The 23,638-nt window shown below is 42.8% G+C and overlaps 1 pseudogene; it reads left to right on the top strand.

Moving 5' to 3' along the window:
* Nucleotides 1-1,411: 1,411 nt before the first annotated feature.
* On the top strand, nt 1,412-22,659 carry LOC111139364 (annotated as a pseudogene).
* The last annotated feature ends 979 nt before the right edge of the window (nt 22,660-23,638 follow it).

Here is a 23,638-nt window from a genome sequence, read left to right as displayed (position 1 = left end):
ACTCTGTCAGACTCAGGCACCACCCATTTTCATGTCACACCAGGGATCCTGAGACCAATCTTGTCACACTCAGGATTCCACCTGGCTTCCCTGAGCATTTTTAAGCCAGGTACACCCCCAAAGTAGCAGACTTCTAAATGTTACCATTTTCTGATCTGCTGCTAATAAGACTTTGTGATAGCTTCCTCAGGCAGGCTCCCACCCCTAAGCTATAGAACACCAGATTCAAATCTGAACACCACCTCCCTTCCGAATGGTGGGCCCTTTTCTACTTGTAGACCTGCAGCATTTGTTTTCTCAGATCTCTGATTCATTTATTGCGTGTTCTGAATGATCTGATAAATATTTACTTGTATTTGAAGGAGGAGACAAACTTAAGTCCTCCTCCCACTTCTTTCAGTTGGAAGCTAGAATGAAGACAGTGAACCTGCTGACAGGCTGGATTTTGTTCTCCCCCGTCTATGAGAGCTGAATATCGTTTTGGCAAAAGGTAATGACTTGGGACACAGCATCATCCTTTCTTGGTTTAAGTTTATTTTGGGAAGACATAGCAAACATAACAGCTACCATTTCTACATTTGTATTTAAGCTTTAGTGGAGGAGTGGAAAGTAGTGTTTACTTGAATGTCATATTATGAACTTACCCATGAAATGTGACAGTTCATGGGGTTTAATGGTCCATGTCTTCATTAATACTGGCAATAGCATTTCAGGAAATGGTGACGCTGAGTGACACATTTAGCTTTATACTGGTTGAGTCTTTCAGCCTCACCATGAACTTCACTATAAATACATCCCAAAGATGAATTTTTCATCCTGAAAGAAAGTTAACCTGTTTTCCATTCGATGATTTCAGAAGGGTCACTGAAAAAGCCCTTGGTCATTGGCCAGCTGAGGTACCTGGTGACTGGCCACCTGAATGAGGCCAATTTGTGAATGCCTGGGTGATTCACCAGGGAATGGTGGTGACATCACAAGAAGGCATTGTGATGCCCCAGGGTGAGGCCAGCAAGACGGGCTAGGCTGTGCCGCTGATGGGGAGGCCACCTGAGCCACCTCCTCAAAGTCTCCCCAGAAGGCTGTGGAATGGATGCATGCTCACTCAGCAGTAAGACCCTTAGAAATTGGAAGAAGTGCTTTTCTTTCCAGAAGTCTTTCCAGGGGAGCAGCTTCTCCTTCAGGCAGAGGAGGGAGATTGTGGAAAAGCGGGGGGAAGCCATTGGCGAGGCCAGAGCCTCTGAGGACCGGACCTCCAGGGGCACCGCTCCAGCCTCCACAGAGATGGGCACTGCCTCTGGGAGCAGGTGGCAGGTGGTCCAGGAGAGCGCGGTGTGGACCTGACCTCCAGGGGCGCTGCTCCATCTGCTTCAGAGGTGGGCCTGGCCTGTGGGAGCTGGCGTTGGTGCTGGGCATGGAGTGGGCTGTGCAGAAAGAGGGGCTGCTGAGGCGACCCACAGGAGGCCCAGCCCCAAAAGGGGGGAGAGTCAGGTCAGCCTGGTCAGCCTGCACAATCCCCACACAGGAGGCCCAGCCGAGTGCAGTCCAGAAGCCCCCTGGTGGAGGTAGTAAGGAAAAGGGCACAATTGTTGAGATAATCCAAGAACTTTTCTCCAAGTTTATTGCAGGGGTACCAGATACTGGTTTTGGAGAACTTGTCTACAATCAGGGATTGATTTCAAGGATGTCTTTTTTTTCTTTTTTTTTTCCTTTTTTTTTAAGCGACAAATTTGCTTCCTTCTCCTTCCCCACAGATCCCATCCTAAATCACTCTCTTACCCCATTCCAACAGGTCCAGGAGACCTTAAACACCTTTCTCTGCTGTGGTTCTCTTTTGTTTTTAAATTTTGAATCATTATTAATGTTTTTTTTTTGCATACTTTACATCTTTGTTCTAAAATATAAACTTTCTTTGTCAATCTATGGACATGCCTATATATGAAGGAGATGGGTGGACCCAAAGTGATAGGATTATTTCTTAACAGAAAATTTACCTAGTTGTACTACTTTCTGTATTTAGCTATAGTATTTTTAAAAAATGTCTTTGGGGCCCCTGGGTGGCTAATTTGGTGAATCTTCTGCCTTAGGCTCAGCTCATGATCCCAGGGTCCTGATAGTGAGCCCTACATCTGGTTCCCTGGTTGGTGTGGTGCCTGCTTACCCCTCTCCTGCTCCCTTTGCTTGTGCTTTCTGTGAAACAAATACAATCTTTTTTTTAAAAAGAAAGTTAATTTAAAAAATAAGTAAAAACAAGAAAATGAAATATAATTTCATTATATTTCTTTGCCTGTCACTAATTTTCCAGTGCAGTAATAGTGACAGCAATATTAATAGAGCAAAGTTGGATACTCAGTTAAAACCAATGAGTGTATTGAAACTTTTTGGGAACAAAGTCCCTGAGAAATCCAAGGATGACAAGTGTATGGATAAAAATGGTGAAGATGGCAAAAAATCACAGCTACTGTGCATGGGTCACTCATGCCACTCAGATTTGACACATCCAGTATAAACTAACCCATTTAGTCTTGTCATAATTTTTTTGCTTTTTCTCCAGATTTATTTAGGTATAATTGACGAAAATTTTATATATATAAGGTACACCATTTCATTTAAGAATTACACTTTCCAACAATCACTACAAAGTGCATATCCACCAATTCACTTAGCTTCTGTATGTGGTATGTGTGTGTGTGTGTAAGAATACTACCAACCGGGGAGATCTCCAGTAACAGGAAATTTCCAATATACCATGTTGTTAACTATATATAAATTGCTGTAACTATAACTTACTCAACATGTATACTGGAAACTTAGTATTTGACCCACAAATTCCCAATTGTCCCTGCCTTTAGTCACTGACAATTGCCATTCCACTCTTCTAAAGATTGACTATTAGATTTCACTTACAATTGTAATTATAAAGTGTTTGTCTATCTATGTCTGGCTTATTTCACTTCTCTCAATGTCCTCCAGGTTCATCCATGTTACTTTTATTTCATTTTTCCATTCATTTGTCAATGAATATGTAAAATTAATTTCCACATTTTATCTGTTGTGAGTCACACTGCAATAATGATTACAAAAGTAAATTATAGCTTCAAATTTGATTTCATATCATTTTATTTCCTTTGCGCAGGTATCCAGAAGTGGGATTGTTGGAACTTATGATAGTTTTAGTTTTAACTGTTTGAAAAACTTCTATACTATTTTCCATAATGACTGTACTCATTTATATTCCCATCAATAGTGCTCAAGTGTTTTTTCTCTGCATTCTCTTCAACAGACATCATTTTGTTCAATTATTGATAACAACCATTCCAAGAAGTGTGAGAGGATATCTCATGATTCTGATCTGCTCTCCTGATGAGTGAAAGGCTCAATGAGTTGAATTCATTAATCCAAGTTTACATTTCTAGTGACAGCTAGCTTTAGATCTAACATTGGCTCCAAAAATCTGCAGCATGTTTTACAGTAAAACAAAATAAACTTCTCTTCTGTCTGAATCTAAAGACAAAGTATAAACTGATAAATCAGATATCTCTCCATATATCTCTCTACCTAATTACCTGTTTATCAGTACTGATTCTCTGATGTGATGTTTCATGAAGATATATATGCAGAAACACACAGATATAGGCACATACGAATACTATACATTTTAGATCTCTGTGTACAATAAAATCCTTAGGATCACAAGCTTTATAACCATCTAAACAAATACAAAATACACATTGGTTAACAATTTTAAATGAGCCTTAATTCCTAAGTCATGAAAGCATTCTGAACTCTGTACTGTTTGTCCTTTTTAATAGAAACTGTTGTGGAAACATTAGAAGGCATGAAAAAGTTCATGTATGATTCATTGTAGAGATACTATAGGGAACCATGCTTGGCTGGACTCCAGAGGATTGTCCACTTGGCAACCTGATATATTCTAGGGAAGTCATTTCATAATACCATAAAATCGAGATAATGGATAGCAGTGCAAAATAATTATTATCTATGGGCATGCAGATACAAGTATGAACACATTTTTCAAAGAACCAAGATATGCTTTGAGCAGCCAGTAGGTTCATGGCAGTCCAGTGGAAAAAGGTCTGATAGGTCTTTTAGAGAACTCTTCCCCTATAGGTGGGTAGAGAAGTTTATTTTGGGAAAGTTCACATGAAAGTATGACAGAGTTCTTGAAAAGAGAAGAAGCAACCCAAATTTATATGAAAATTCGTGATTTTTGTTTTTTACATTCAGATGCTTATTAAAGGTTAGTCTGAAATTTCTTATAAAATTTTAGGGAAAATGATAGAAATTTCTTTGTTAAATGTGCATTCTTGTTGCTACTATGCAATAATTATACAAAATTGATTGTGACCAGACTTATTTAGTGATCTGAATGATATTTTTTTGAGATTCGTTTGCTTCAGAAGAAAATTCTACATTGTCTGGTATCTAAAGAACACATTTCTAGATTTGCCAATGGATCATATATAGTTTTAACTAAATTACTTCTCATCACATGGAATCCACACTTAATCTTTATGATAATGATCCTATATTTGAAAAATCACTTTATTCTGTAAATATGTGAATCAATAAAGTGAGAGGTTTTTCAAGTCTTATTTGCAATTGAATAGGAACATTGGAAACCTAGGAAAAAGAATATCTGTAAAATTGATAATGCTTATTAAATGATATTAAGCTAAATTCAAAATGGTAATATGCAAATTATGTATGTTACATTATTTAGAGGACTTTTCTCATTATGAGAAATATACATTTACAAAGCAATTTACAGGGGATAAAATAAAGAGGAGGTTGATCTTTGTAAGTAAACCACATAGGGCAACTTTGGTATTAGGGCAGGACATGGATCAGAGTTCATTGAGAGGATCTGGAAGTGATGTGTGTATTCTCTACACTATTGATTAAAGTTGTATTATTGCAGGGAACAAGAGAAAATAAGATTAAGACTGAAATAGATAGGAAACAAGAAATATCTTGAAATGACAATATAGAAGAACTAAACTAATTTATTGAGGCATAAATAACTTGTATAAATTCTTGACTCTGTTTCATCTCTGGTACATTTTTAATTAATAGGTTTAATACTTTTCTTTTATTTTCTATTTTTGAGCAGTTAAAAATGACCATTTTTATTTCATAATTGTTGCCTAAAATATTTAGTGTTAAGATAGGATTCTTTTAAAATACAAATTTAATATGTAAATATCTGCATCTATTTTCCATCTGTGTTAAGACAGGAAACCCAATGAATTCCTTTAAATTTCTGAAACTTGATTTATCATCAGCAACTCTCTGTAGTCGTATTGATGGTTGTATCAAACTCAAGAGACTTTGGTCAGGAATAAATAAAATAAATTCCTGGCACCAATCTCACAAATGGTAGGTTCCACCCTGGGGAGATGATCAATAGAAGTGTATAGTCCTATCCTCTCTGCCATGTATGGACCTTCTTCAGGTTCAAGCCTTCGTTCTCCAACTGACTAAGAAACCATCTCTTTCCCTTTTACTCCACTCCCTATTGACAGTAATGCTGATGCCAGATCCAAAAGTTCGAGTGAAGTTTAAATGATTGAAGCAGATGCCAATCTTTTGCAAAGTAAATAGACTGGCTTTCATAATGCCATTGGGTAAAATTAAAATAATGGTGAAATAATCTAATTATTTTTACATGAAAATATAATTCTTCACATTAGAGTTTGGAACCAGATATTCAATATCTAAAGTGGCTTCTGTGATGCAGTACCCCTTTAACTATAAACACAACCAGCTTTCCCAGTGTTTTCTCTGCAAGTTGACAGTGACCACCCAATAATTGAAAATCAACTGCTTCACATAGACCCAGAACCCTGATGTAGGTATTTCCTAGTAGATTAGGAGATGCACATCTGCAATAATTTGAGTACATGTAAATTACTAAGTGAAATAACTTTTTTATAACTTTAGTATATTATTTCAAGAATGCATGTACATTGCATCAACAGACCATAGGATAAAATGGTGGTCCCATAACCTATGCCTCTTGACACCTGAGGCAGATACTTCAAAGCCATTTACAATTTTTACCAGTACTTCCTCAGTTTTTTTTAAAGTTTTTTTTTTATTTATTTGACAGAGATCACAAGTAGGCAGAGAGGCAGGCAGAGAGAGGGAGGAAGCAGGCTCCCTGCTGAGCAGAGAACCCGATGCGGAGCTTGATCCCAGGACCCTAAGCTCCTGACCTGAGCCAAAGGCAGAGGCTTTAACACACTGAGCCACCCAGGTGCCCCCTTCCTCAGTTTTTTTTTTTAAATAATACACTCATCTCTAATGCTTGATTCCTAAATCCGAAATACCATGCCATGATTTATAACTCAGGCCACTGCAGATGAAGAATCATCTCCTTCCTACATCATCAACGTTTTCCCCTCCCCTCCCCATTCTGTCAGCATAGTTACATACCACATTATGGCTGAGGATATGCATTTAGAACTTTTTTCCATCTCCTAAAATTTAGTGTCCACATATAAAATATACAACAGTATTTGAAACATGAGATTTTGTATGTATGACTGCATAGATTGCTTCTCATATAACCATAATTTCTATCAAGGAGAGTTTAGGATATCAGCCTACATCATTTTGAGGATTATCAAGAAATTGTTTTCAAGACAGTATTCACTATTTTCAAGAAAATACCCTTTAATAGATTATTTATTTTATTTTTCTGTGGTCTTTACATCATCATTCAATATTGTCATTCATATACTGGTGTAGAAAAAGTTCTTTTTATGAGATTAACTTAAAAATAAATAAATAATCTGTCCAAAAGAAATTGATGTCATACACATTTACAGAAATGCCCATAAGTATATGTTGGGTCATCTTTTATTATTCCTCTCATTCTTTTATCTGTCCTAAGTGTCAAATTTCGTGTTGCAAATTTTGCTTTCTGATCGATTTTCATCAATTTATCTTTTGAAACTTTGATTAAATTTATTATATTAACTATTATCATTTATTTTCCAGATTTTTTTATTGTTATTTGGCCCTTCATTTTATAGAACACATGACATTTTTACTTTGGATTTAATAAATTCTCATGTTTCTGTGAAGGCATGAGTTTTTTTTTTTTTTTTTTGTGAGAGTTTCATGTATTTGTCTTTTTTTTAAAATTTAATTTAATTTTTTCAATGTCCCAAGATTCATTATTTATGCACCGCTCCCAGTGCTCCGTGCAATACATGACCCCCCTAAATACACATCATCAGGCATTTATGGAAATCATTCTTAATTCAGTGTGCATGTATGTGTTTGTGTCTATCTTTCCTATAAAGACATCCTCAATATTCTGATGGCTTTGGTCCTCGAAAAGTATGAGAGGCTGAAGCAGTACAATCCTTTGTAGGTGTAACATGCTGGGCTTTATTCACTGATGGTATTCCTTCTGGAGAAGATTCCCTCCACTCCTTCCAAACTTAGAATACTCTCAAAATGGCATTTCTCCTACTCCTTTTATATGTCTGTTCCTTAGAATGTCTTCACCCAAAGTGTTCTTAACCTTTCCATCTCTGATTCCACTCTCTCCTCTATTTCCCACTTTATTGAATCTTATGCAGTTTTACTTCTTTGTTATGCTGTTAGTTGAGTTTTATGAGAGGGTGATACACATAGGATCTAAATGCAAGGGTATAAAAAAACGGAGAGATTGAAGTACACAAAAGCAGGAGGTCAAACAACTAAAAAAGGTAGCATAAAATCATGCATATGGTTCTATAATTATTGAGAAGCAGAACAATACAGATCTTTTCAGAGAAAATAAGCAGAGTCAAGGAGCTGCAATAAAATTTTAGAGAAAATTATCAGGAACAGAGTTTCTTTAAAGCATTTGAATATTGAGTGAGGAGGACAAAATCTCCTTCATATAATTTATACTTGTCAATAACTATTCCCTGTTGATTTCTTGGGGGGAAAGAAGCAGATACTAAGTCTTGGGTTCAAAACAAACAAATGAATAAACCAAAAGTTCTATAGCGTGACCTGAAAGACTACTCTAGTTTTAGAAATTTTAAGGCTTAATTATGAAAGAAAAAAAATCACTGCCTAAGTGCCATAAAACATATTCAAGTATGGGTCTATAATTTATGCATTTACATTGCCTTACAATGCATACTTAGCAAGTACAAAGCCTGATGTTGATAATAACTAAACTTACGCAGGAAAATGAAATATGCCTATCTTAATAAAGTTACAGAAATATGCTATCCTTACAAATTTATACATTTCCATGAAATATTTTGGGAATAGACATTTATAGGTCATCAAGATTTTAACTAAGAGAAAATTTGTTTCAAAATATGTTATTTTTTTAAGAGCTGCCATGTGTCCTGAATAAATCACAGTGGAATTAAATGAGTTAATAAGAGGTTGTTTTTCTGTACTTAATAAGTGTCTCCCTTTAGGGAAAACAAAATTAACGTCCCATGGAAAAAAAGGACAGACACCAACGAATTTCTTCTTATTGGGGTTATTCCCACCATCAGGAATTGGGCTAGTTTTCTTCATTCTCAGTTTTCTCCTTTTCCTAATGGCTCTGTTTGGTAACCTGTCCATGATCATCCTCATCCTCCTGGACACCCATCTCCACACACCCACGTATTTTTTGCTTAGTCTGCTCCGTCATGGACCTAAACTCCATCTCTGGTATTGTCTCCAAGATAGTTTCTGATTATCTCTCTGGAAACGAGTCTATTTCTTTCATTGGGTGTGCAATTCAGAGTTTATTAATTTATCTGATGCATAAGAATTATTATTGACCTCTGTGGCCTATGATCATTATGCAGCTATTTGTTTTCTTCTCCACTATGCTATTTGTATGAGCAAAAGAGAGTGGTGATCATAAGAGGATCTTGGATCATGAGCTCAATCAACTCCCGTGCCCACACTGCCTATGACTTCTATCCCTTATTATAGATCCAAAGCCATCAACCATTTCTTTTGTGATATTCCAGCCATGTTGACTCTGGCCTGCATGGGCATCCGGGTCTATGAATACACAGTGTTTGTGAGCATCACTTTCTTCTTTGTGTTTCCTTTCACTGGCATTGCATGTTCCTATGGCCTGGTCCTCCATGTCATCTGCCACATCCAGTCTTTAGAAGGGAAGAAGGAAGCCTGAAACACCCATCTCTCTGTGGTGACTTTCTACTATGCACCCTTTGTTCACACTTACATAAGCCCGAGATCCTTTTGATCTCCCACAGAGGACAAGGTCCTTGCAGTCTGACCCCAGAGTTCAATCCGATCATTTACAGCCCAAAAACAAGGAGATGGGGACACTGAGAAGAGTAATTCAGAGCATCTGCTCTGTAAAAAAGAAGGTAACAAAGTTCTCACTAGTCCTGCTACTTAGAAGTCCATTACTTTCACCTTGTATCCTCTTTTAGAACAATGACATTCCAGGATTTAAGATGAAGACTACATTAATCCAGAAAAATAAATAATACATATTTGACAAAATAATTATATTATTTTATATTATTTATAATTATATTATATAATATATAATTAATTATATAACCAATCACGCTATTTTTGTGGTAATTTTCCTTTTTTCAGTCTTTGTTTTTTGTTACAAATAATTGATTAAATGTAAGTTGAAGTCTAAAAGCCACTTATATTCTCAATAGTTTGGGTACCTAAGTAATAGAGTAAATTAGACCACAGTACCAAATGTATGGAAGGAGTCCAGTTGTCCATTGACAGATGAATGATTAAAGAAGATATGGTATATATACCATTATAAAACCTACACATATTTATAGATAGATATATATATTATATCTATACATGTGTATATATTTCTACATATATATAAACAAAATCTATAGATATATATAGATAGATATATAGATAGATAGATAAAGATAGATAGATAGATAGATATAGATAGATAAGGATAGATATAGTTAGATCTATAGATCTATAGATGTATATAGACACATATATATGGCCCTATATATATATAGATCTATAGATCTCTCTATATCTATATAGATATAGAGAGATCTATAGATCTACAGATAGATATAGATAGCTATAGATACATAATTCATGTTATATCTATAGATATGTATATATAATTCATGTTACATCTATAGATAAGTATAGAAATATAGATATGTGATACATATTAGACAGCAGATATATAGGTATATATATAAAATATTACTAAGCCATCAAAACAGAATGATTTCTTGTGATTTGCAGTGACGTGAATGAAGTTAGAGAGTATTACACCAAGCAAAATAGTCAGAGAAAGAAAAATATCAAGTTTTCACTTATATGTGAATTCAGAAAAGAAAGGAGCAAAGGGGGAAAAAAGAAAGAGAGACAAACCAATAAACTCACCCATAACTCTAAAGAAGGAGCAGATGATCACCTAAGGGAGGGTGGTGGGAATGGGTTACCTAAGGGATGGGGACTAACGAGTACACTTGTGATGAGTACTGGGTGTTGTATGGAAGTGTTAAATCACCACATTCTATACCTACAACTAACATTGTGCTGTATATTCTCTAACTGGAATTAAAATAAAACTTTAAAAATATGTTAAGTGGTGACAAATGGCAAGACTTTAGCTACAATGGACAATTGGTGTAGCAAGCATAGCATGCTTTTAAAACTCCCTTCAATAACACTGATGTGCATAATGGGGTTCATTTTCCATTTGTTGCAAATTGTCCTCAGTGTGTATGCTTGGAAAAAGTAGGTTAAAAAAATTTCTTTGCATCAATAACCAATCCTACTATTGATCAGCTAAAAAGCAATATAATGTAATTATCCTAGGAAAAATTAACATATATATCCATAAAAATAACACACACACACACAAACACACACAAATATGTATACCTGTAACATAGAAACATAAAACACAAAAACTGAATCATATTGAAACAAATTAACTTAGCGCCCTTAAAAGTAGAGCATTCCTGAATTAAAGCCAGTGCCCATCTTAACTAGGGTCTTGTGAGATTGAGTTTCCACCTACAGTAGCCAGATATTTCTAGAACTGTGGTGGTTCTGTGAAATTTTGATGACCTTCAGGAAGAGATTGTTCTTTGTTCTTCATGCCACCAGTTGTTCCTATCCTAATAATAGCCATCCTTATTTGTCTGGACAACATCAACATTGCTACTTAGAGCTTGTCAGATTCAGTAGAATTAGAAATATAAGATGCCTAGTAACCATCAGAGTTCAAAAGCCCATTATTCTTAATATACCATTGGTCACCTTATGATACTCACCAACTTGACTATTTCATTGAAATGTGCAGTCATTCACATAAAAGGTATTTATTTTTATTTTATTGTGTTTTACTTTCAGTGTTCAAAGTTTCACTGTTTATGCACCACACTCAGTGCTCCATGCAATGAGTGCCCTCCTTAATACTCACCCAACCCTTTATCCACATCCCCTAAAAAACCCTAAGTTTGTTTCTCAGAGTCCACAGGCTTTCATGATATGTCTTCCCCTCCGATTTCCCCCAACTCACTTCTCTCCAATTCCCAAGGTCCTCCGTGTTATTCTTTATGCTCCACAAGTAAGTAAAATCACATGATAATTGACTTTCTCTGTTAGACTTGTTTCATTCAGCATAATCTCCTCCAGTCCCATCCACATTGATACAAAAGTTGGGTATCCATACTTGCTAATGGAGGCATCATACTACATTGTATATATGGACCACATTTTCTTTATCCATTCGTGTGTTGAAGGGCATCTAGACTCTTTCCCCAGTTGGTTGGCTGTGGCCATTGCTGCTATGAACATTGGGGTACAGATGGCCCTTCTTTTCACTACATCTGTATCTTTGGGGTAAATACCCAGTAGTGCAATTGCAGGGTCACAGGGTAGCTCTATTTTTAATTTCCTCAGAAATCCACACCCTGTTTTCCAAAGTGACTGCACTAACTTGCATTCTCACCAACAGTGTAAGAGAGTTCAGTTCCCCTTTCTCCAAATCCTCTCCAACACATGGTGTTTACTATCTTGTTAATTATGGCCATTCTAATGGGTGTAAGGTGGTATTTCAATGTAGTTTTGATTTGAATCTCCCGGATGGCTAATGATGATGAGCATTTTTTCATGTGTCTGTTAGCCATTTATGTCTTCTTTGGAGAAGTGTCTGTTCATGGTTTCTGCCCATTTCTTTGGCGTGATTATCTGTTTTTTGGGTGTGGAGTTTGAGGTGTTCATTCTAGACCTTGGATATCAGCCTTTGTCTGTAGTGTCATTCGTGAATATTTTCTCCCATTCTGTGGGCTGCCTCTTTATTTTGTTGACCCTTTCCTTTGCTGTGTAGAATCTTTTGATCTTGATGTAGTCCCATTCTTGCTTCCGTTTCCTTTGCCTTTGGAGACATGTCTTGAAAGAAGTGGCCAACGTTGAAGAGGTTACTGTCTATGTTCTTCTCAAGGATTTTGATCGATTCTGCCTCATGTTGAGGTCTTTTACTCATTTTGAGTTTATCTTTGTGTATGGTGTAAGAGAATGGTCGAGTTTCATTCTTCTACACATAGCTGTCCAATTTCCCCAGCTCCATTTATTGGAGAGACTGTCTTGTTTCCCACTGGATTATTTTTTTCCTGCTTTGTGAAAGATTAGTTGACCATAGAGTTGCTGGTCCATATCTGGGCTCCCTACTCTGTTCTCCTGGTCTATGCGTCTGTTTTTGTGGCAGTACAATTGCTGTGTTGTTGATCACAGCTTTGCAGTAATCCTTAAAATCAGGCAACATGATGGCTCCTGTTTTGTGTTTCTTTTTCAACATTTCCTTAGCAATTTGGGGTCTCTTCTGGTTCCATATAAATTTTAGGATTGTTTGTTACAGGTCTTTGAAACATGCCAGTTTCTGTGCATGCAGAGAGCACACAGAGGTACTCTGTGGGAACAGAGAGGTACCTAGATGCAGCGGGGGCAGACTTGTTCCCAGCAGTGTGGGGAGAGGGGGAGGATGCAGGGATGATTGCCAGGAGTCATGCTGGGCCTGGGGGGAAGTGAGGCCTTTCACTAAATCAGGGACTTGAGAGTAGCAGCTGGCCAGGAGCTGGGGGTCACTGTGGGACATACAGGTGAGCCCAGAGCCAGAAGGTGGGAGGTCAGAAGAAAGGTCCAGGCTATAACCAAATAGGTGGTGTCATTTCCACCCAGGTGAGCCTGTCAAGGCCATGGAAGCAGACTGGCTGGTCTGGGCAGTCCAGAGGGGAAGAGGTGAGGCCCGGATCAGTGACACATTGCCCAGGTGCTGTGTGAGCCCGTGCAGCACCTCCCCTGCCCCCAAGCACACAGCCAGTACCCAGGGCTATGACCCTGCCTTCACCCCACTTACCTGGCCCCTGCTCATCTGATCCCTAGAATCACGCTTCTGAGGCTCAGGAAGCCAAGGCTGTGAAAAGAGCCACCAAAAGCCACTGCTCAGGAGGGGTAACCTGGAATGGCTGTCCACCCATCCTTATGAGAAGTAGGAGCTGGGGCCCACATGGGGAGCCCAGAGCTCCTGGCACTTCTGCTGGGGTCTGGGCAGGACCAGGAGTAATTACCCCCAGAGCAGGGTTGACACATCATACCCACGGGGGCAGCAGGAGGGCCATCACTGCAGATGGCGCTGCCGTGTGACCTCCCGCGGAGGCCAGAGTGGGAGAGTGGGTCCCTGTGTGTGGAGAGTGCAGCCAAGGGTGTCCCAGGGAGCAAATCCTGGCCATGTCCCCATCCTCCAGCCATGGGCCTTTACTCCATAGTTCTAGAACCTTCTCTATTTGGAAGCTAAGACCACGGCTCCCCCGCTGGACTTCCCCCACTCCCCAGCACAGGGCTCCCCATCTATAAAGTGGGAAAGACAGCTCACTCACAAGGTGGGGGGGCGCTCAGTAGGAGGGTGGGTGTGGAGGGACAGCTCATCAGGCCTGTCATGACTGTAGGGGCACTGGGGTGGGGGACAGCTCTGCTGTTGCTGCTTGTAAGGTCCAGACATGTTTCTTACCCAAAGAGGACCAAGAGGAGCATTATCAGGAGGAAGGTCATGGTGCAAAGGGAGGAGAATTTTGCTTTTCCTGCAAAACAGCAGAGGTACCCGGATCATTCCACTTTGCTCCTCCCAGCCTGCCTACTTCCCTCACTTGGGAGGCACATCAGCTCCCATCGAGGGTGCCTCCTGCTGGCTGGTGGCTGGAGCCTTCTGCCCGCATCTGGACACCTGATCCACGACTGGCTTCTCTCCCACTCACAGGGAGAGGTCAGGCAGGTGCTCACTCCCAGCACATGGCCTGGGATTCCCCATGGATCCCGGAGTTCGGCAGGTCTCCCTAGTTCCTCTTTCCCCCGAGCACCCCCTTTCCTTGCAGTCTGAATGACCACGCTGAAATGGGCACTACAGGACGGCACTGAAGATACAACCATCACAAACAGGCACTTACCCAGCAGCCTGGCCCCAGAGCACACGGGCAAACACAGGCACAACTGAAGGGGGAACCATCCACTCAATGGCTACACTTGGAGTTTCCAAAATCCTACTTCCCTGTCCATGATGGAGGGGATCATGAGACAAGCAGCAGGTACAGAAGGCTGAGACAAGAATGCAAACCAATGAGACCACCCAATGGCATGACAATTTCTATTTCTTTACTTTTTTATTTCTTCATTTGGGTCGGGGGGAGCACAGGTGGGAGGAGGGACAGAGAGAGAGGGAGAATTAGACTCCCCACTGAGCAGGGAGCCTGACCTGGGGCTCCATCACAGGACCCCGAGATCATGACCTGACCTGAAGGCAGACACTTAACCTCATGAGCCAACCAAGTGCCCCCAGAAAGCATTTAGAAGAAAACACAGGACTACTTTTCTGGCATTGGGGCAAGCAGAGATTTCTTACACATGACACCTAAAGCACAGAGAATACGTAGCGTTCATCAGAATTAAAGCTTTTGAGTCAGAAACCTCATGATGAACATTCAAAGACAAGCGATAAATGAGGAAAAGATATTTGCAAATCATATCTCTTATGAGGACAAGGTATACCAAATTAAGGAATTCTTAAAATTCAAAAAAGAAGGGGCACCTGGGTGGCTCAGTGGCTTAAGCCTCTGCCTTCGGCTCAGGTCATGATCTCAGGGTCCTGGGATTGAGCCCTGCATTGGGCTCTCTGCTCAGCAGTGAGCCTGCTTCCTCCTCTCTCTGTCTGCCTCTCTGCCTACTTGTGATCTTTCTCTCTCTCTCTCTGTCAAATAAATAAATAAAAAAAAAGAAGAACCTGGACACACACCAAAATTAGAGAAGGTAAAATTAAAAAAAAAAATTCAAAAAAGAAGACAAATCCTGCAAGCATTCTGAAAAGGCAAGCATTTCTTACTGACCTTTCACCAAAGACATTCACATGGGTCATAAGCACATGGAAAGGTGCTCAGTGTCATTACTCATTAGGGGAAGCCAAGCAAAATCTTGGGAAGACACCACTTTCCATCTACAAATATGGCTAGAACAGCTAGTGCTGGTCAGGATGTGGAGAAACAGAAGCCCTCCTATGCTGCAGGTGGGGCATCAAATGGCAAAGCCAGGCTGGAAGAGAGTTGGGAAGTTTCTGAACACGTGGAACATATATTTACCATAGGATCCAGACACCCACTGCTAGGTGTCCACCAAAGAGAAATGAAAACATATGCCCACACAAACACTTGTACGCAATGTTCACTGCAGTGTTGTTCACAAAACCACACAGTGGAAACAGCCAAAATGTCCACCCGTTGAAGCACAGATAAGGAGACCATGGTATGCCCATATAGTGGAATGACTCAGCAAGAAAAATAAGCTAGGGTAATTCTTTCCAACATGGCTGAACCTTGAAAAGATGCACTCACAGAGAAAGGAGGCAGGTGCAAGAGATCACGTGTTTTAAGACTCCATTGATATGAAAAGTCCGGAAAAGGGAAAGCTACAAGGACAGGAAGTGGTTGCCTGGGGTGGGTTGGAACTGGGAGGGACTGCAGGTGGGCACAGAGGATTCTTGGGAATGTTCCAAGATCTAGAACACAGCTCTGTAAACTGCCTAGAAATAATTGAACAGTGCAATTAAAAGATGTGCAAGTTATGGTATGCAAATGACACCCTAATAAAGCTATTAAGAATAAGTGTCATCATGGGGCTCCTGGATAACTCAGTAGGTTAAGCGTCCAACACTTGGTTTCAGCTCAGGTCATAGGCTCAACAGGAGTCTGCTTGAAGATTGTCTATCCCCTCTTTCTGCCCTTCCCCCTCAAATAAATAATTTTTAAAAAGAAACAGTAAATCCCATCAATAGAACACTGGCCTCTGAACTCCAGGAAGAGTAACCCTAGGTTATTCACAGTCAGGCTCAGTCCAGACGGAGTGGAGGTTAGGCTTGTAATCCTGAGCGACCCGTCTGCTCCTGTGAGACTCCCACAAGGAGAGGAGAGCCTGATCCAGAGCCGCACCATTTTCCAGAACTCTGGGACATGGCTCTCTCTGTGCTCCTGGGTGCAGGGTCTGAGGACAAAGGAGCCAAGGACCTTGCAGGAGCCATCCATAAAGCAGCCTGGTCACCCCACACCCAGCTGACCACCTGCTGCCTTGACTGTCCTCTCCAAGGCCCTCCAAGTCCCTCTCTCCCCTAACATGCCCAGCTGATAGTGGGGGTGCCTTCCCCCAAGCCAGGTCCTATCATGGCACACCTGTCCCCATTTTCACACACTGAGGGGCTCTCCATTCATGTCTCCAAGGTCACCTTCTCACCTGGCTCACTGTGGCAGCTGTCCTTTTCAGTCCCAGGTCTTCTTGTACTTATCAAGTCTTTAAAAATAATGGTGGAATGGGGAAATGAACAGATAAAGGATGTAGGAAATCTGAGAATGGGGATTGTTCGCCAGGTTTTTCAAAAGACCTGAACTCAGTCTTCAGTTCTGCATGGGGTCAGTCATGGGTCAGATGTGGCAGGAACCACAGGGCTTTGGAGACCAATGGCAGAGCCCTTGGTCCTCAGGAGTTCCAGAGCAGATAGAACTCTGGTTCCTATAGCAGGAGGTCAACCAAGACAGCACAATACACTGTGAAATGGGGTTCTGGTGTGAACGGTCTGGAAAGACTTCTTGAAATGTCCTAGGCTCAAAAAGGGTAGTTTTATTAAAGCTCAGGGATAGGAACCAAGGACAGAAAGAGCTGCACTGGGGTCACGAGGAGCGACTGATTCTATAGTTTTAAATTGGGGGTGCCTTAGGACTAGGGTAAGTCTCTAAGGAATTTGGAAGCAAGGTTTCCAGGACCAGGAGAGATGATCTGCCGTTAGGAACAGCTCACCTCCTCCGGTCCAGTAAAACCCAAGTTGTGTGACGTTTCAGACATATATCAGCAGGTCATATGCTTGGGGGATGACTGCTAACACATATCGCCGGGGGCATGGAGTTAAAGGGAGTTTCCAGGGGGACTTTCACAGGATCCTGGGAGTCAGGCTCATGTCAAACTAAGGCTGCCTTCTGCTTCTAGCGAATCTGAACACTGGGGTAGCTCAGGTCCCAGAGGAAGGTCACTCTGCCTGTCCCAAGGACTTGTCAATGGGCTGTAAGTTGTAAGGAAGTTTGGTATTTTTTTTTCCTGTATTTATTTTGCTTTGTTTTCCACAGTAACTACCTGGGGCAAGAGGGACCTCGGTGGGGAGATGCGTGAGTTCTCACCTGACTGGAACCCCCACCCCAGGAGTCTATGTGGGTCTCGACTTACTAGGCTGCACACTTCATGTGTGGTTTGTTCTATCGATGCTGTGAATGCATTTTTCAAGGAGAAAGGGGACAAATGGCCATAAAGGAGGCTGAGGGTGGAAACAGGAGGCAGGAGCTACCACTGAAAGGACCTGGACCCCAGACTCCACTGGGGGAGTCCTTCCAGCCTTGTGATCCCAGAGCGTGACCCAGAGCTCCCTCAACCAGTTTTCCACTGGTAAATGAGAGGCCCACTCACCACCCAGCTTTCCTGAGGGTCAGGGGCCAGGGCAGAGCTCTGGCTTACAGTAAACATGAAGGAGTCAGAATCAAGAGTATTGGGGGGGGACAGAGAGCCTGAGAACCACACATCATGACAGCTAATCCCAGACATGCTCCAGGGCCACGTCCTCCTCCCCTAACCTCAGGGGTGCCCCTGCTCTCCACTATTCTCCCCCTCACCCCCAAACACCTGTTGGCCCAGGACAGAGACACACCCAGTCCTGGAAGTCAGAGCACTGCGGGGGGCAGCCCCCACCGTGCCCCCTGGCTGGCCTCTCACCCTGCCCTGGCCGCCTGGCCACTAGCGCAGCCTGAACACCCTAGTGCAGGGATAGGCCACGGAGGGTGCAGAGGGCCCTGCATAGGACCCAGACCTCCGAGGCACCCGGACCCAGACCGACGACCCCAGGGGCGCCTGCCCCACCTGGCCCACCTGGTCCCTGGAAGCTCCCAACCTCCCATCATGGGGGGAGGCTGGGGGGTGCCCCTACCTGCCCTCAGGCTCCCTGCTTGACTTCCAGACCGGTACCCCTTGGGACCAGACGGACCACTAGTCACTGGCCAGCATCTGCAGAGGCTTAGCCTTGGCCCTGCGTCCCTGGCGATCTCCTTGCATCCTTTTGGTGCCTCCAGGGCACCTGCCTCTCCACAACCTTCGCCTCAGCTTCCCGGGGCAGACGGGGGCAGCTGAGGTGGGCCCGACTCCCCAGGGCCTGATGAAGCGAGGGGAGCACAAACCAGGGCCTGGAGAGGAAACCTCTGGTCTGGGACGACCCCACCAGGTGGAGAGGCCTGCTTTCCCAAACCGGCACCTTCCAGGAGGGTCCCAGCGTGGCCCCTTCCCCAGGGCTCGATCCCTCCCCCGGCCTGCCCCTGGGCTCAACCCTGCCCCTGGCCCTGTCTGTGAGCAGCAAGCCTGGTTCATGGTCAAACACCAGAGCCCAGTTCCCCGCTCTGCCTGCTCACCTTCAGGGCAGAACCAGGCCTGGGCAGGGCCATGACGTCCACTGCCTGCAGAGCACTAGCCCTCATTTCCCCTGGAAGCCCCCGGGGATCCCACCCAACGTGGGGTTCCCCATCTCCCAGGTCCTAGGGCCCCTTCATGGCCTATGGATGCTGGCTGAGTATCCCTAGGTGTCTAATCAGCTGTTCCTAGGAAGGTTGGCCCATAACATGGTGTTCCCTTGGGGGTGGTACAGGAAGGGACATTCTGAGGGCAGGCAGGATAACCACCATAGCCCACTTCTCTCCAGGGCACTGTTCCAGAGGCTTCCTTCCAGTCTGCAGAGCAATGTGGTAGGAGCTCCAGGGATTCTCCTGCTACAGGTGAGGAAGCTGAGTCTCAGGGAGGGGAGGCACACCTGAGGGAGGGAGGACTCACCTGCCCTCCTGCCTTGCTCAGTCCCGGAACTCTGATTCCTTACACCCAGCTCTACTCAGTTCAGCCAGATTCTTTCCTACCAGAATGTCACGTCCCCTTTGCTCCATCAGGGAGCAGTACCCTCTGGAAGCCCAGGGTCCTGGGCCTGATGCTCCTCTTTCTCGTTCTCAGGTTCCTACATCTGCCCTCACCCCCTCCCTGTCTCCAGGCTGATGACTACATTCCCCCTGGCTTTGGTCCAACTGACATTCTCTGGTGACACATCCCTAAAGTTCTCCAATACTGTAGGGACACACTCACGCAGCCTCAGCTGGTCTGTGCTGTGTCCCCAGCAGCCCCCCTTCCCCAGCTGTAAGGCAAGAAGGGAAAATACAAACCAGCAGCCCACCAGCTGTGGCTCATGCGGGAAACTGGAACACCAACACGACTCAGACACAGTGGGACAGGGTTGCTGGTCATCTGAAGGCTACTGCGGCAAGCAGACGAGATGCTACAATACCCACATGCCACCAAAGGGTGACCCCAGACCTGGAAACAAAGACTCACAAGTCTCATTGCACGAGGAATACACAATGAGAAAAAGCAGGAACAGAAGAGATGGTGTCCAGTGCTTCCAATAGGGAAGCAGGGGAAAAGAAAGTCATGGTGAGTGCAGGTGAGCACACAAATGGTCACAGCAGAATAATTAGTTTGATCGGACTAGAAAGCTCAACAGTTGACGTGAAGAGAAATCAGGATCTAGGATGCAAGAATAAGCGCAAAGTGTACAGATGATCCCAAGTGTGAAGAGCTTCAATTGCCCTGGCAAAAGTTAAAGAGGCATAGATTGTGTGACATGCTTTTTAAAGAAAAATAACTACATGGCAGCTTGAAAAACATTAACAAGGAGCCAAAATATTATAGGAGAAGGTCCATCAAGAAAAGCAGGTGTGTGGAGCACCTGGGTGACTCAGTCGGTTTAGCATCTGACTCTTGATTTCCACTCTGGTCATGATCTTGGGGTCCTGAGATGGATCTCCACAACGGGCTCTGTACACCATGGGGCATCTGCTTGAGATTCTTTCTCCCGCTGCCCCTCCCCTCTCTGATACATAAATAAAATCCTTAAAAAAAAAAAAAAAGGCTGCCTCCCATATGATCTCAACTATGTGGTTTTCTGGAAAACGCATAGCTCTGGAGACTTGAAGAGCTCAGTGCTCAACAACTCCCTGGCTCAGGAGAAGGGATGAACAGGCAGAGCACTGGGGATTCTGGGGGACAGTGAAATTCCTCTGTCTGATGCTGTCTGGCAGGTGCACGTCTTTCCCTATGGTCCCAAATCCATGGATGTACCACACAAAGAGGGACCCCTCATGTAAAGCACAGACTTTATTTAACATGAGTGTACCAAGAGTGTTTCACATGTTGAATATGGCAAATATCCCACACGAAAGAGAGGAGGTCAGCACTAGGGGAAGTTATGCTGGAGGGAAGGGTACACCCAGGGAAAGTGTACTGTGTGCTCAGCTTTTCTGTGTGCTTCAGACGGCTCTGAAGAAATAAAACCTATTAAAACAAAAAGTCAGTAGGCATGGAGCATTGGAACAGAAAGGCTGCTTGAACCCATGTTACAGGTCGAATGATGTCCCCCACAAAATATAGGTTGATGTCCTAACCCCTGGTACCTGTGAACCCAAGTTGATGTGGAATAGGGGCTTTGTGGGTACAGTCAAGACACAAATTATAGTGAAGTCATACTGGAGTAAAGTCACTCATAACCCAAGATGACTGATGGGCTCACAAGCAGAGAAGAGAAGCACAGAGGATGGCAGCCACAGAGAGGGAGCAGAGAAGCTGCGAGCCAAGGAAGGCAGAGGGTGGGCGGCCATCACTGGATGCAGGGAGACACAGGGTGGCTTATTTTACCCTGAATCTCAGAAGGATGGAGGTCCTGCCAACACAGGCATCCCAGACTTCCAGCCTCCAGGACTGGAGAGAGCAAATTTCCATTGTTTTCAGCCACTTGGCTCTGGTGCTTGGTTATAACAGTCCTCAGACACTAATCCAATCCAACTACTGAGTATGCTGTTACTGACACACAGGGAGAGTCCTGGTCCTCTTAACTGTCATCTCATCTACATCAATAAACACACGATATATGTTCGCCAATTGCAATACACCCTCACCTACCTATAACTGGATGAAAAAGTCCATACCCTCCATAAAGTCCCCTGGTGCCCCTTGTCCAGACGAGTAACCGCCACCTCACTCCGTGGCAGCCCCTGTCTGGGATCTGTCACCACAGAGGGATATTGCCCCTGCTTGGCTAGGGCCCATGGAATCCAATCACCTATGCGCTCCTGGGTCTAGTCTCTGGCTCAGCGTGATGTCCTGGAGACTCATCAGAATTCCTCATGCATGTATAGCCCATTTCTTCCCTGACCTGAGGAGTTCTCCACTGAGTGAATGTTCCACTTTGCTTACCTGCCCTTCTCTTGGTGGACATCCAAATTGTTTCCAGTTTGGGGCTTTATCAAGAATGCTGGTAGAACTGTTCCTGTACAAATCTTTGTGTGGACATGTGTTTTCAGGTTTCTTCAGCAAATACCAGGGAGTACAACCAAGGGTTTTCAAGGTAGGTGTATATGAACTTTCCAAGAAATTGCCATTCCCCATAGTGTTCATACCATTTTGCCTATATTCTTTGCAACTGCCCATAACAATGTTTTGAATGATCCATCAGTAAGCCATAAAAGAAGTTCAACACACTCCCCAGAGTCAAAATTATGCACTTGCTGTATTCTTGCTGTGAAACTATACATCCAGAAACACACAACTAAAAGATGGAAACAGGAATCACAACCAACTATTGGAAGTTTTAAGATTTCTTTTAAATAATTCTGAGTTAAAGAGGAAATAAAGCAGACTATTTAGAAAGGAGTAACAGTGTGGACAAACAAATGAACAACAGGCTAGAGGCTTCTTTCAACAAATAAAATAAAGCAGATAATACTTGAAGCTCAAGTAAAAAGATCAGGAAGGTGGAAAGAAAGCACAAAGAAACTGCATTAGAATTAATATAGTAAGATTTTATATTATAGAGATAGAAAGTTACTGTAAAGCTTAAATCATGTTCTTTTTGCCAGCAAATTTGAAAATCAATGTAAGATAGACAATTCTCCAAGAGAGTGTAAATGGTCAAACTTGACTCAAGAAGTAGAAAACCTGAATGTGACTCTAGAAGGAATTCAGGTACCATAGAATGAACAAGAAGAGCCTGCCAGGTGTTACTCCCATCGATGACAGTAGGTTCCATGGGCTTTTTGAGCAAAAACAAACCTTCAGATGATGCAGATATCCCAGAGCATAGAAAATAAGGTTCTGAATTCAGTCTCCCAGACCATCTGGACCACGATAGCAAAGTCTCCAGAGAATACCCAAAACCATCGCCATAGATGGGTCTTCCTGGTGACTACGGATGGAATAAGAAACCAATATGGCAGAATAATGCACCATCACCAAATAGGGTCAGTTCCAGATCTGTGAGGGAAACGAAGCCCAGAAATAAGAACTTTGCATTTACAACTTACTTACAGTAACAGTAAGAGAGAAATTATATGAGTCTCACAGTAGACCACAAAAAGACTTGACCCAACTCAAAATCCACTCCTGATTAATGGGGAAAAAACAAACAAACAAACAAACAAACAAAAGTAGTCTTCATTAAGCAAGACTAGAGGTAAACATTCTCAACATAACAAGAGAGGATACCAGGCAGCAACCACAGGCACAGTTTCCTGTGTTGAGTCCCCAGTGGCATTCCACTTCAAGTAAGAAAGGCAACAGGGACACCCTGGGACAGCCATGGAGACCCTGGGGCCCTGTCTGTGGGTGACTCTGGTTGGACATGGCCTGGGGAGAGCTAGTCCTGACTCATCATTTCACAGAAGACCAAGAAGTGCAAACTGTGTGGACCAGAGGCCAAGGGATGTGCAGGGCAGCGTACTCTGAGCCATGAGAACAGCGGACAAGAAGAGGGAGAGAGAAACTGAACCAAAATGAAGGAAATGGGGAAGCTCCGATTGTTTGTTTTCAATCTCAAGAGCTACTTTCTTCATCAAGCAATTTTTGAAGGAAGTGTTTGGAGTGAGCTGGACAGGTAGGTAGTCAGGCCAGAGTCCCCAACAAGAAAATATGGAGTCAGGATGGCTAAGATCAAGCAGCACTAACATCCTATTTT

Source organism: Enhydra lutris, unplaced genomic scaffold, assembly GCF_002288905.1.
Source record: "Enhydra lutris kenyoni isolate GAN:26980312 unplaced genomic scaffold, ASM228890v2 scaffoldscaffold103, whole genome shotgun sequence".
Lineage (NCBI taxonomy): Eukaryota > Metazoa > Chordata > Mammalia > Carnivora > Mustelidae > Enhydra > Enhydra lutris.
Note: the sequence above shows the minus strand (reverse complement) of the source record. Positions and strands in the feature narration are given on the sequence as shown.